This window comes from Chiloscyllium plagiosum, unplaced genomic scaffold, assembly GCF_037043375.1.
Source record: "Chiloscyllium plagiosum isolate Xiang-an unplaced genomic scaffold, Cpla_swu_hap1 HiC_scaffold_30, whole genome shotgun sequence".
NCBI classification, from domain to species: Eukaryota; Metazoa; Chordata; class Chondrichthyes; order Orectolobiformes; family Hemiscylliidae; genus Chiloscyllium; species Chiloscyllium plagiosum.
In genome coordinates, this window is record NW_028270168.1 from 25281201 (window position 1) to 25294079 (window position 12879).

Below are 12879 nucleotides of genomic sequence, written 5' to 3' on the forward strand. Positions count from 1 at the left end.
CCTATTAATCCCTCTTTGGCAGCAACATATGGACAAAGATCTTTGTTTCCTGAGATGCAAGATGACCAACACCATTTTCTTTATGTAATCTTCTAATTGATTCATTGTAATGGCTCTACAATTGTAATACTATTGTTCCTTCATGAGCGAATCACTGTTTTGGAATTCTCCACTAAACAGCGATGTCTATGTACCTCCAGCAAAGGAGCTTCAATGGTATAAGGAACATTTCCATTATAGTTAGGAAAAGCCACAAAATGTGCTCTTGCCTAAGTCAACCCATACCATCAATTCTACTCATTACCAGCCTTGAACAAACCTCTTTACCTTCAGTAATTTTCAGTTTTATTAAACCAGCCAGTTCCTGTCAATAAGCTTTTTCTATTTTGCCTTACCCCTCCATAACTTTACAAACTCCTCCGCCATCTACCCTTCTGAGATACCCACTCTTGTTGTGGTTCTGTTCGCCGAGCTGGGAATTTGTGTTGCAGACGTTTCGTCCCCTGTCTAGGTGATATCCTCAGTGCTTGGGTGCCTCCTGTGAAGCGCTTCTGTGATCTTTCCTCCGGCATTTGTAGTGGTTTGAATCTGCCGCTTCCGGTTGTCAGTTCCAGCTGTCCGCTGCAGTGGTCAGTATATTGGGTACAGGTCGATGTGCTTATTGATTGAATCTGTGGATGAGTGCCATGCCTCTAGGAATTTCCTGGCTGTTCTCTGTTTGGCTTGTCCTATAATAGTACTGTTGTCCCAGTCGAATTCATGTTGCTTGTCATCTGCGTGTGTGGCTACTAAGGATAGCTGGTCATGTCGTTTCGTGGCTAGTTGGTGTTCATGGATGCGGATCGTTAGCTGTCTTCCTGTTTGTCCTATGTAGTGTTTTGTGCAGTCCTTGCATGGGATTGGTTTTGCTACATTGGTTTTGCTCATGCTGGGTATTGGGTCCTTTGTTCAATAAGCACATCGACCTGGACCCAATATACCGACCACTGCAACGGACAGCTGGAACTGACAACCGGAAGCGGCAGATTCAAACCACTACAAATGCCGGAGGTAAGATCATAGAAGCGCTTCACAGGATGTCACCTAGACAGGGGACGAAACGTCTGCAACACAAATTCCCAGCTCGGCGAACAGAACCACAACGAGCACCCGAGCTACAAATCTTCTCACAAACTTTGAATACCTACTCTTCTTCAATTCTGGTCTTTTGTGACTCACAATTGTAATTGCTTCATCGTTGGTGGCCATGCCTTCAGTTGCTTAGGCCATAGACTCCAAAATTCTGTGCCTAATGCTCTTTGCCTCTCCTCCATCTTTAAGATATTCCTTAATCATATCTTAAGGTTTTGTTCATTCGTCTTAACAGCTCTTCATGTAGCTGTTTCAAATTTTGTTCAATATTCACCTGTGAAGGATCTTGTAACGCTTTATGATGTTAAAGATGCTACAAATTCATGTTCTTGTTATTGCAATTTTGACTTAAATGGATTGGAAATTTAGGCAAAATTGTATGAGGATCAACTGATCCACTGATGTCTGTTTTGTACCTCTGCTAAAGTTAAATTTCATCCTCTTAAAGTAGGAGAGGAGCTTTGCTTTTATGTGGCAATTTATAAATTGAAATAAAATCAGAATTTTCTTTATTTGTCTTGAATGTCTCATGGAAAAATTTGCAAATGTCTAAAAGCAAGAAACCATTGGCATGGTGGTTCAGTGGTTAGCACTGCTACCCCATGGTGCCAGGGACTCAGGTTTGGTTCCAGCCTTGGGTGACTTGGAGTTTGCACATTTTCCCCACAGGTTTCCTTCAGATGCTCTGGTTTACTCCCACAGTTCAAAGAGGTTGATGATGGCAATGCAGTGGACATTGTGTATTTGGACTTCAGTAAAGCCTTTGACAAGATTAGTAAAATTAGGATACATGGGATTCAGAGTGAACTCACAAACTGGATACATAATTGGCTTAATGGGAGGAGTAACAGTGGCAGGTTGCTTTTTGGACTGGAGGCCTGTTACCAGTGGCATTCCACAGGGATCGGTTCTGGATCCTCTTTTGTTTGTTATTTGTATCAATGATTTGGATGAGAATATAGAAGTCTGAGTAAGTTTGCAGACAACACCAAAATTGGTGGCGTAGTAGACAGTGAAGAAGATTTTCTAAGATTACAAAGAGATCTTGATCAGGTATTGCATTTGCGTACAACAAACAAGTGTAGGGCTTATACAATTAATGGTGGAACCTTGGGTAGCACTGTAGAACTGAGGGACCCAGAAGGTGTAGGTACGTAATTCTTTGAAGTTTGCGTCACATAATGACAAGGGGTCAAAAGGCATTTGGCGCGCTTGCCTTAATGGCTCAGTCCTTTGAGTATAGGAGTTGGGAGGTCATGTTGAGGTTGTGCAAGACATTGGTGAGGCCTCTTCTCAGATATTGTGTCTAGTTCTGGTCACCCAGTTGTAGGAAGAATATTATCAAGCTGGAGACAATTCAGAAGAGATTTACCAGGATGTTGCTGGGTATGGAAGGTTTGAGTTAGAAAGAAAGATTGGGACTTCTTCACCTAAGTGTAGGATATTGACAGGTGACCTGATAGAAGTTCATGAAACAATGAGAGGTCTGAATAGTTAATAGTAGTTGTCTTTTCCCTAGAATGGGGGATTTCAGGAAGAGGGGGCACATTTTTAAGGTGAGAGGAGAGAGATTAAAAAAAAACATGAAAGGCAAATCTTTTTACACAGAGGGTGGTTTTGAACATGTGGAAGAGGTGGATGTGGGTACAAACACAATGTTTAAAAAACTGATGGACGGATATATGAATAGGAAAGGTTAAAGGGTAATGGGCTAGGAGCAGGCAGGTGGGACTAGTTTGGGATTATGTTCAGCATGGATGAGTTGGACCGAAGGATCTGTTTCTGTGCTGGATGACTCTATGTGTGGGCTACGTGGATTAGCCATGCTAAATTGCCCATAGAGGTGTATACTAGATGGATTAGCCATGGTAAGTGCATGGTTTAAGGGATAGGGTGGAGACTGGGTCTAGGTAGGATGATCCTCAGAGGGTCAGTGCAGACTTGATGGGCTGAATGGCCTCTTTCCGGACTGTAGGGATTCTTTGATTCAATTTTTTTTCTTATTTCACTATGATACAAAAATAAGTTGGGATGGAGAAACAGTCAGAAATTGAATAGTCTCTAATTTTACTGCAAGAATATTGCCCCCTTCAGAGGCTCTCATCTACCTAAATCTAACTTAAAAGCAACTTGAATCAAATGAGATTCAAGGAACATTGGTGCATATCCAGTCTAAAAATTGATTTTTAAAACCAGAAAATACTTGGGATATCAATCCTGGGTAGCTGAAAACCTTTTATTACTTGTTCCTGTTAATTGTCCTATTTCTAGATGTTTATACCTGCCTTATTTATCCTCTTTTGTGTATATATTGATAAATTAATAGTGCCCATAGGCAAAGCTATTTCATACTTTTACTAATCAATCTAGTGGAATATTGAATCTAGTGGAATATGAAAGGAAACTCAAATCAATCCACATCATATGGCTTCAAATCGATAAAGAAATACTTAATCCTTCGTCTAGGTTGCATGGAGGATTCATAATACAGTAGTCCTCCCTGTACTCTCGAGGGATACATTCCAGTACCTACCATGGAAGGCCAAAGCCACAAATGGTCACCAACCCATTCATTTAAATGCGAAATTTACCTTGCCAGGTAGTTCCCCGGTGCCTGGTTCTGAAAGGATCCCAGTAATAGGTTCGGGCCGTGGCAAATCGCGAGTAACTGAAACTGCGGAAACCAGACCCGTGGATATGGCGGTCGGCCTGCACATTAGCTTTTGATAGTCAACTGCATTGAAGATTATAAATTTTGATTTGCAGTGTTCACATGATGAAGTTATAGGCAAACTGAAGAATATTGAGACCAGCCTCCCTGAAAGCACACTTGCAAGTGAAATATATATTTTCATACAGAGGTTAACAATACCAAGATGAATTGGAATTTTGTTTTTATGTTATACGAAAAGCCACATTTTTTAATATTTTGAGCTTTTGTTGGCCGGTAGCTACTCTCATTTGACCCCTGTTTACAAGTACAGATAACAGCTTCAGTCTTCCCAATATTTAACTGAAAGGAATTTCCTGGACTAGCAATATGACAACCAAGACCATGGAAAGGTGAAGACAGATGATGGTCAGATGGAGTTGAATGTCACCTTACAACCTTACATGTTGACTGTATAAACTGTTTTCAGATGATGTCAGGAATGCAGCGTATGGATGAGAAATAGAGAGCAAGAGAAAGATAGTGCTGTAGGGCCTCTAGAAAATTCAATTTGCAATGCTTTGTACAAATGTTCATGTGTATTATGTTACACTAATAAAGATAAAATAACCAATATGTTCAGCATGTCAATGGTTTATAAATTTATCCTAGCCTCTGATTTCTCTTATTTTGCTTAAATGTTTTTGTGTACCTATTTAATTCTGGGACTTTTTTTTGGTGCAGCTAATTAACAAATATTGCCCATTGTTTGTTAGAGTCGTTGTTATCGTGTTTACTTTCCAAGAGAAACAGCACTGCCAGTTGGAGAGATAAATGGTCAATGCCCTCCTACTGGGTACATGGAACTTGTGTGAACAGGTCAAGCTGCTGTCTTTCCCCTCCATCAATTAGTGTGAAGCGTTAGGATTTGCACCACATGGTCTTTAAATTAAGAATTGCAAATTAGAATATCTAATTCAAGGCAATGCAGATATAGAATGTAAATCAAGAGATGGAAAGGATATATGAAAAAAAACATTAAATGTTGAAGTTTCTATGATTAGGCCATTAATTTATATTGACAGTTATTGGCTGTAATCACATGGTTAAAGAGTATATTTATACTGAAATGGGCACCCTCTAACTTTCTGTGGGGAATTTATTTTCTATCTACTATGCAAGTACAGGTTCTTCACAATGTTCATTGCACTTCAATAATGACCCAGACAGTGAGACATTTCTTCATAAAGCTATCATTGCTCTCTGAACAGTGCCGATAGATTTCAACATTCAATCATCCATCACCTTCGATTGACATCATTCTGAGATTTGTTGCAAGACAATGGAGAGGGGATCTTTTGACACAGTGATAATATCCCTACTCTGAGCCATGAAGTTTGAGTTCAAGTCCCTCCTGCTTTAGAAGGGTGTATAGCATCTTCAAAGAGGGTGATTAGGGGAAAAATAGAAATGGAGAGTGCCATTAGCCTTACTGACAGTTGGGTCCATTAAACTTGATGTTTATCAAATTATAAACATGTATTTCCATTTGTGGTAAAGATTTATATATGGTATATGGAATGTAATATCATATTGATGTTATCTAAAGTACTAAGCAAGCTGCTGCAAATGGACTGAACAATCAAATATATTTCATCAGTTTTTTTGAAATTGAACACAAACATTTTTAACAATTCCTAATAGTTGATTACCAGTGACTGCATTGTTTTCACAGGCCAACAGGTAGACCTTTTCCATCAGGCAGAAGGTGCAAAAGCTTAAACACGTGTATCAGCAAGTCCAAGAACAGCTTATTCCCCGGTGTTATTAGACTTCTGAATGACCTCTCATATTTCAAATCTAATGTTGATCTTGCTTTTTGTGCACCTTCTTGGCAGCTGTAACTTTGAGTTTCTCACTCTGTTCCATCACCCCATGATCTTTGTATGGCATGATCTGCACATCCTGCACATAAAGCAAAGTTTTTCACTGCACTTAGGCACATGTGACAATAATAAACCAAATTTTTTTAAAAAGTAGTAAAGTGATATGGTGGCATTTATATTTTTGTTCTCTGAAGGGTTGTCTAATTCTAAATAAAATATTTTTACAATGCAGTGCCCATAGAAAGTAGATCTCCCCAGTGAGTCTTCATCCACAAGGCGATCTTTGGTCAGTCATTGAATAAATTGCCTCCCAAGTGTGAGAAATTTGAATGACTTGCATATTGTAATGCATAGAAAGTAAAGGGGCAAGAATTGGCCGTTTGGCCCATTGCCCTGCTCCACTGTTCATAATGATGTTGGACAATCTTTATCTCAATGCCATACTCCTCTCTTTCAATACTTCTTGACATCTTTTATGTCTTGAAATCTAACAGCTGTTTTCTTACATGTGTTCAATGACTTTGTCTTGGAAAAAGTTTCCCCTCTTAGTCCTAAATGGTCTGTCCAAACTTCACAGAATTTTATACTGCATGCAAAACAAAACTCTTCACTGTACATGTAATAATAATAAATCAAAATTGAATAAAGTAATGTGATATGATGATATTTATATTATTGTACAAGGAAGCATGGGTCGCTTTGTGCACCAACATTTAAAACCTATTACCATTTAGATAATACCCTCCCATTTGCTTTTCCTCCTTGTGGATAACTTCATGCCTATACTCTAGTTTATATGTTACACTGCATCTGCCCATGTATTTGCCCATTCACACAACTTGTCTAAATTACCTTGAAGCCTCTTCATTTCCTCTTCACCACTCACAATTCCTACTGGTGTGTTGTCTGCAAACTTGGAAATATTACACTTAGTTCCCTCATTTAATTCATTGATATAATTTGTGAATAGTTGGAGCCTAAGCACTGATTCCTGTAATATCTCACAAGTCACCACCTTACAATCAAAAAAGGATTACTTTAGTCCTATTGTCTGCTGACTGCTAATGAATTCTCAATCCATGCCAATATATTACCCAGAATTCTACATGCTTTAAATTTTCTCACTAACCTCTTGTGGGGAACATCAACAGCTTTTTCGAAAATCCACATATACCCCATTCAATGGTTGTCCCTTATCTTACCTATTATTTGCATCCTCAAAATGTTCCAGTAGGCTTGTCAACATGACTTCCCTCTCATGACTTTTCCCCCATGTTGACTTTGTTTAATCTCATTCATATTTTCTAAATATACTGTTATCACATCCTCCAGCATTCACCTATTGATGTTAGGCTAACCAATCTATAATTCCCTGTTCTCCTACTTTTTTTTTAACTTGTGAGTTTATATTTGCCACCCTACTTTCTGCTGGGACTGTTCCAGAATTTTTGGAAGGTTATGACCATTGCATCCATTATCTCCATGGCCATATCCTCTAATGCCTTGTGATTAGATTATCAGGTCCTGGGCATTATTAATATTAAGTCTCATTAATTTTTCCTGCACTTTTCTTTTATTAATACTAATTTTCTTCGACTTGTCTTCCCAAAATTTTCACATTACACTACTGCTAACTTGGCTCACTGCCTCTGGATTTTTCATGATAAGAATTTCAGGGCTATTTCAGAGATGTGATTTGTGCTCGAGAAAAGAATTAGCTTCATTATTCGAATCCTGAGCTTTGCAGTTGCTGCACAGAAGGATCAGTTGGAATTAAGCCACTAGAGAAGTATAATAGACAATGACAGTCCTCTGTGTAGCGATGGGGTACACAGATTGCATGGTGATTCCACTCCAATTTTATTTTGTAAAATTCCTTTATATCTACCAATTTCCATTCTCTGTTGGGAATTATTTTCCATTCTGGTAGATCAAAGCAGATCTGCTGCATTATAGGCTTAACTGTCTACCTGTTTTCATCACCAGTTTTTTTTCAATTCTGAAACAGTCACATCTTTTCCCCAGTTCTCTGCTCAATTTTCAGAAATGTATTTCACTGGGGGGCATGAGTTAATGGGTCTCCCTGCTTCACACAATGTCAGTGTTAATAATTATTGTATGGATTAAATGCCAACCAGCAAACAGATTTATCACAGTCCTGCATTGCCCTGAGCATAAAAACTGCTATGGGAACAAAGTGCACTGGTAGCCTGCAGAAAGGGAGATCCATCATGGATGATATCAACTTTAAATACAGCACATCTTGCTATTCAGTTTAGCATGTGGAGATATGAGCAAATGGCTAAAATTAAAGAGAGGATTTCTGAATAATTTGACGTCATCTTTCACTGCCCTTTTCACTGCACAATGATCTCGTGAAGCTGAAGATATCTTGACGTATTTTCTTAACAAGATAATATAGCAATCACAGTCCAGAGGGTTGGTATCTCAATTGTGAGGAAGGGGCACTCAACCTGAAATGTTTACTCTGATTTCTCTCCATAATTGCTGCCAGATTTGCTATGATTTTCCACCAATTTCTGTTTTTGTTTTGATTATCTCAGTAGGCTGAACAGCTGATTTGTGATGCAGAGTGATGCCAACAGCACAGGTTTAATTTCTATATAGGCTGAGCTTACCATGAAGGACTCTCCTTAACAATCTCAACGCTTGCTTGACAATAGGGTTACGATGACTTCACTATACCTATTAAAAATAGCTCTGACAGAATTCAAATTCATGTACTTGTTAACCTGTTGACTGCATATCTGCAGCTTTAGAATCCATATATCTCACATATTTCAAACAAACCTTGTACACTCAAAGCTTAAGATAGTGATATGGTGGCCCAGGTTTTTCTGTTATGGGAAGTACTGAACTATTGAACATTTAAAGGTCAAAGTGGTTGGATTCTCAATGAGCAAGGGAGTGAAGGATCATCATGGGTAGGCAGGAACTTGCATCTGTTTGAGGTTACAATCAGATCAACCACAATCTTATTAAAAGACGGACAAGGCTCAAAGGATCAAATGACTTACTCCTGTTCCTTGTTTATATGTTCATGTGTACAGAGGATCAACAGTAATCGGGTTGGGCCTCAGCAGCAACACTTATATCCTGTGGGTGAACAAAAAAAAATCACAGACCTGTAAGGCCTGACCACTGATAGGACAATTATCGTTGTACTGTGATCTGCAAATATTAAATTAAAAAGCTTTATGACGTTTATGTTACATTAGTTACTTGAGAAACATTGAAGGAACATCATTCAGGTATATTACAAATGTCAGCTAATTTAACGTTTTGATGAAAGATAACAATCTTTTCATGCTGACCCACCAGCTGTGCAGCTCCAATATTATTTATTCTATTTCTGATTTTCAGTTTTCAATGTTTTGTAAATCAAATACATTAGAACTTGTGCAGCTTTAATATTGTGAAGCTGATATATTATAGTTACTTTAGTGATGTTATCCTTCATGTAATTTTTATTGGAAAATTAAAAAAACTTCTCTTGTGAACTACATCTGAGGAAAAGCACAACTTGTTGTCTTAAAGCCTACTTTCATCCTGAAGAAGGGTTAATACCCAAAACGTTAACTTCTCCACCTCCTGATGTTGCCTGGCTTGCTGTGTTCTTCCAGCCTCCTGTTTGTCTGTCTTAAAGATGTGAAGCCATTTCTCTGAGAGCTCTCTAAGAATCAGGTTTAGTGTTAAGGGAAAAGGCCTGGGAAGGCAATTTTTAATTTCACTTGCTGAAGTTCTTGGCTTTGCCATGTGGTGTTGCTGTTTTATTTCAGTGTACGTTCTTCACGCATCTTGAAAGCTTTGTTTTAGCTGCCATTCTTTAAATGCATTATAATGAATTCACCACTTTCAAAAAAGAGTAATTTCAGAAATTAAGTGCTGTTGCCACAGCTTTATAATTGATAACTTTCACTCTAAAAGTTAAAAAATGCCTACAGCCACCTCTGAACCTACCTTTGAAGTTGCGTATCAGTTGACTGTACCTGTTAACCTGTTGACTGCATATCTGCAGTTTTGGAATTAGAATATTAAAATATTCTTTACTGTCGTGTGTACTCAAGTACAGAAGGACAAGAGTACAATGAAAAGTTTCCAATGTTGCCTCTTATTGTGCCATCCTATGTACAAAGTACCTGGGTACAGATCTTAGATAGAAAATAGAGAAATAAAAAGGAAAAGGAAATAAAAGCTATATTACTCACAGTTGCACATAAACAGGCAAGTGGACCATATTCTATCACTCTCCTGATGTTGCCTTGTTGATAGTAGACAGGCATTGAGGAAACAGATCAATTACTCACCAGTCTTCCCAGCATCAGTTGTAGCCACTGTATTTATATGGCAGTTGGTTTTGGTCACTGGTAACTTCCAGAATGTTGGTAAATTTTTCGATCAGTTTGCATGTGAATAAGGGCTACTCCCACAATAAATGTGTGGCTACTATAGTGAATAAGTCTGGACTGTAATATGTTAAAAGATAAACAGAGAATAGTTTCTTCTTAATCTTTTTAAAAAGCTGTAGTCTGTTGCTGACTCCAATGCCATTGCTTGCCTTTTTTAAAAAGCTCTCGTCCAGGTCGGATAAGACTGAAGATAACTTACCCTCCTGATTCACCAGACCTAAGTAGCACTGGAGATCATTTTTGCGCATCGATGCTGGAAATTCACTAATGACTGCTGATTTCCTTCAATCGGGGATGTTTTGTAGAAACATAATAGTCTAGAGAATTGGCATTTCTTGATTGATATAAACCCTGCATTCTGCTGTGCCTTTATCACGTCCCTGACCCTTGGGTCAGACTTACTCTTCATTCCACCATGCACTCAAATGTCATCCATATGGCAATTGTTCCCATTTCCCTTCCAGGAGTCTGCTGCAAATGGAGATCCTAAATCAGAGCTGACTGAAAGAATACCACCCAAATGAGCTCAAAAATATTGTCATAATTTTGACTCTTGGTCTAAGGCTGCTCGTCAGAATCTACTGTTTTATGAAAACTTTACTTGCTACCAATTTTACCAAACAAATGTTGACATAGACCCTGCGACTGCCTCTGTAATCTTTCCCCCAACATGTAACACTGATATGTTTTTCCCTATCTGTGTCTGTATGTATGTGTGTAGAGGGTGGGGTGTTTATTTGGTGTTAGCTAGTAGAGTTATATATATATAGTTCATAGTTGTTTATCTGCTTCTATAATCTATTTATTCGTTATAAATATTATTCTTGTCAAGTATAAAATCATGGTCCATGCCTTCTGTCAGCCTGAGACTGAAAGACACATAAATTGGGGAAATCTTGATACATTTTAAACACTTTGTGATAACACCAGGAATAGTAGGCCTTGATTTTCAGTGGATTAACCGAGTGAGGCATAACAGTTTATCTTGTCATTTAAGACAATACTGCCATCCGCACATACTGATTCCAGCCTGGAGTGTCTTGGACTGTGGGTGTCTGTACATATACTGTTCCTGAAGAGGCTTTTTTTGTCTTTAAGTCAGGCTCTTCAACTCACTATGTACTGTAACACGTCTTGATTTACTTCTGCTCAAAGTAGATTATCACTTACAGCTTTCCAGCAGAATTCCTCAGAACTCACTCTTCACATGCTCATCCTGGACTGGTATCTTCTCTTTTACTGATGTAAGAATCAAATGATCAAATTACATTCTCTATTTTTTTGTGAATCTCACTAGGAAGATCAGGCTAATGCTCTGGGGACATGGGACTAATCCCACCACAACAGCTGGTGGAATTTAGATACAACTTTTTCATTAAAAATCTGGAATTAAAAGCTAGTCTCTGTCAATATTGATGGTGACAAAACTATCATCAATTGTTGTTAATAAGGTTCTCCAGGGAAGGAAACCTGCCATCTTGGTCTTGCCTACTATGACACAGACTCACTGCAATGTTAGCTCTTATTTGTTCACTAAAGCATTAAGCAACAATCAAGCAACAAATGCTGGCCTTGTCAATGACATCCATGTCCCTTGAATGAATAAAAATAGAACCAAAAGGCTCCACCCACAGCCTCTTACCCCCGCAAAAGAAATTCTAAGTGCTTCACTGTATACTTTCTTGACTGTTTTATAAATCAGCATTCATAGACCATCCCCATTACCCCATACATATTCACTTATCCTCTATGCAACTCGGAATCAGTATCTTGACCAGGCACTGATTGTAATAACTTTAAGGAGTACAATGAATCATCCATTCTCATACCATTGTGGGAACATATTTGTTGATGCTATTCATGAGTTACATGATGAACTGTTTTACTGTTTTTCATTACAGACTAAGATCCTAGTATATACAGTTATAGCTATCTAGAGGAAGTAACTTTAATCAATAATCATTTATTAATCAAAGCACCTAATTCTCTTTTCCAGCTCTAACAGCAAGACAAAAGAGACCAAAGATTGTACTAATTAATCTTAATATAAGTTTGTGCCAAGACTGAAATGCTCGTATTTTCAAAATGTTCTCTTGATGTACTTTAATGTAGATGGTTGCATAACGGTTATAATAATGTATAATTATTAACTTTATTGTTCACCCAGTAGCTATATCCGTGTAGTCACACAGCTAAATGTGTGCAAAAAAAATCTATCGATGATATAAGCTTTACAGCACTTCCAAAGTGTCATCTTGGTGAGTTCATGATCTTAAAAAGGTTGTGTTCTACTTATAACTGAAACCTACCCTGTTCTGCTGCACTGAAAACAAATTAACAATGTGCCCTCAATACTTCAGAGATGTCAATTATATTAATATCTATCTGAAGCAAATTTGAGAAGGTGGATAATGCAAGTGGAAACTGGCCTTGGTCAAAAAAGTCTTCCAAATAAGTGGGTGCACAAATTTCTAACATTTCATAGTTTCCCAAAGAGACAGCAGCATTGGTTGAGTGAATTTCATCCATTATGCCTAACTAAAGTCAATCTCCAGATAAGAGACTATACAATTTATGTGTCAGCTGCCCTGTGTCTGCAACAAAGACCTGAAAGAACTTGGAAAAAATAAGATTGGTGATCAAAAGAACTCCAAAGAAGCAAAAGGACAGCTCATTAAATAATATTGTGACAATGCTATGGCTTTAAGAGATCTATTTGGTCCTAGTTTTTTATATGAAGAAAGGTTCTTAGAATCCCTACAGTGTGGAAACAGGCCTTTTG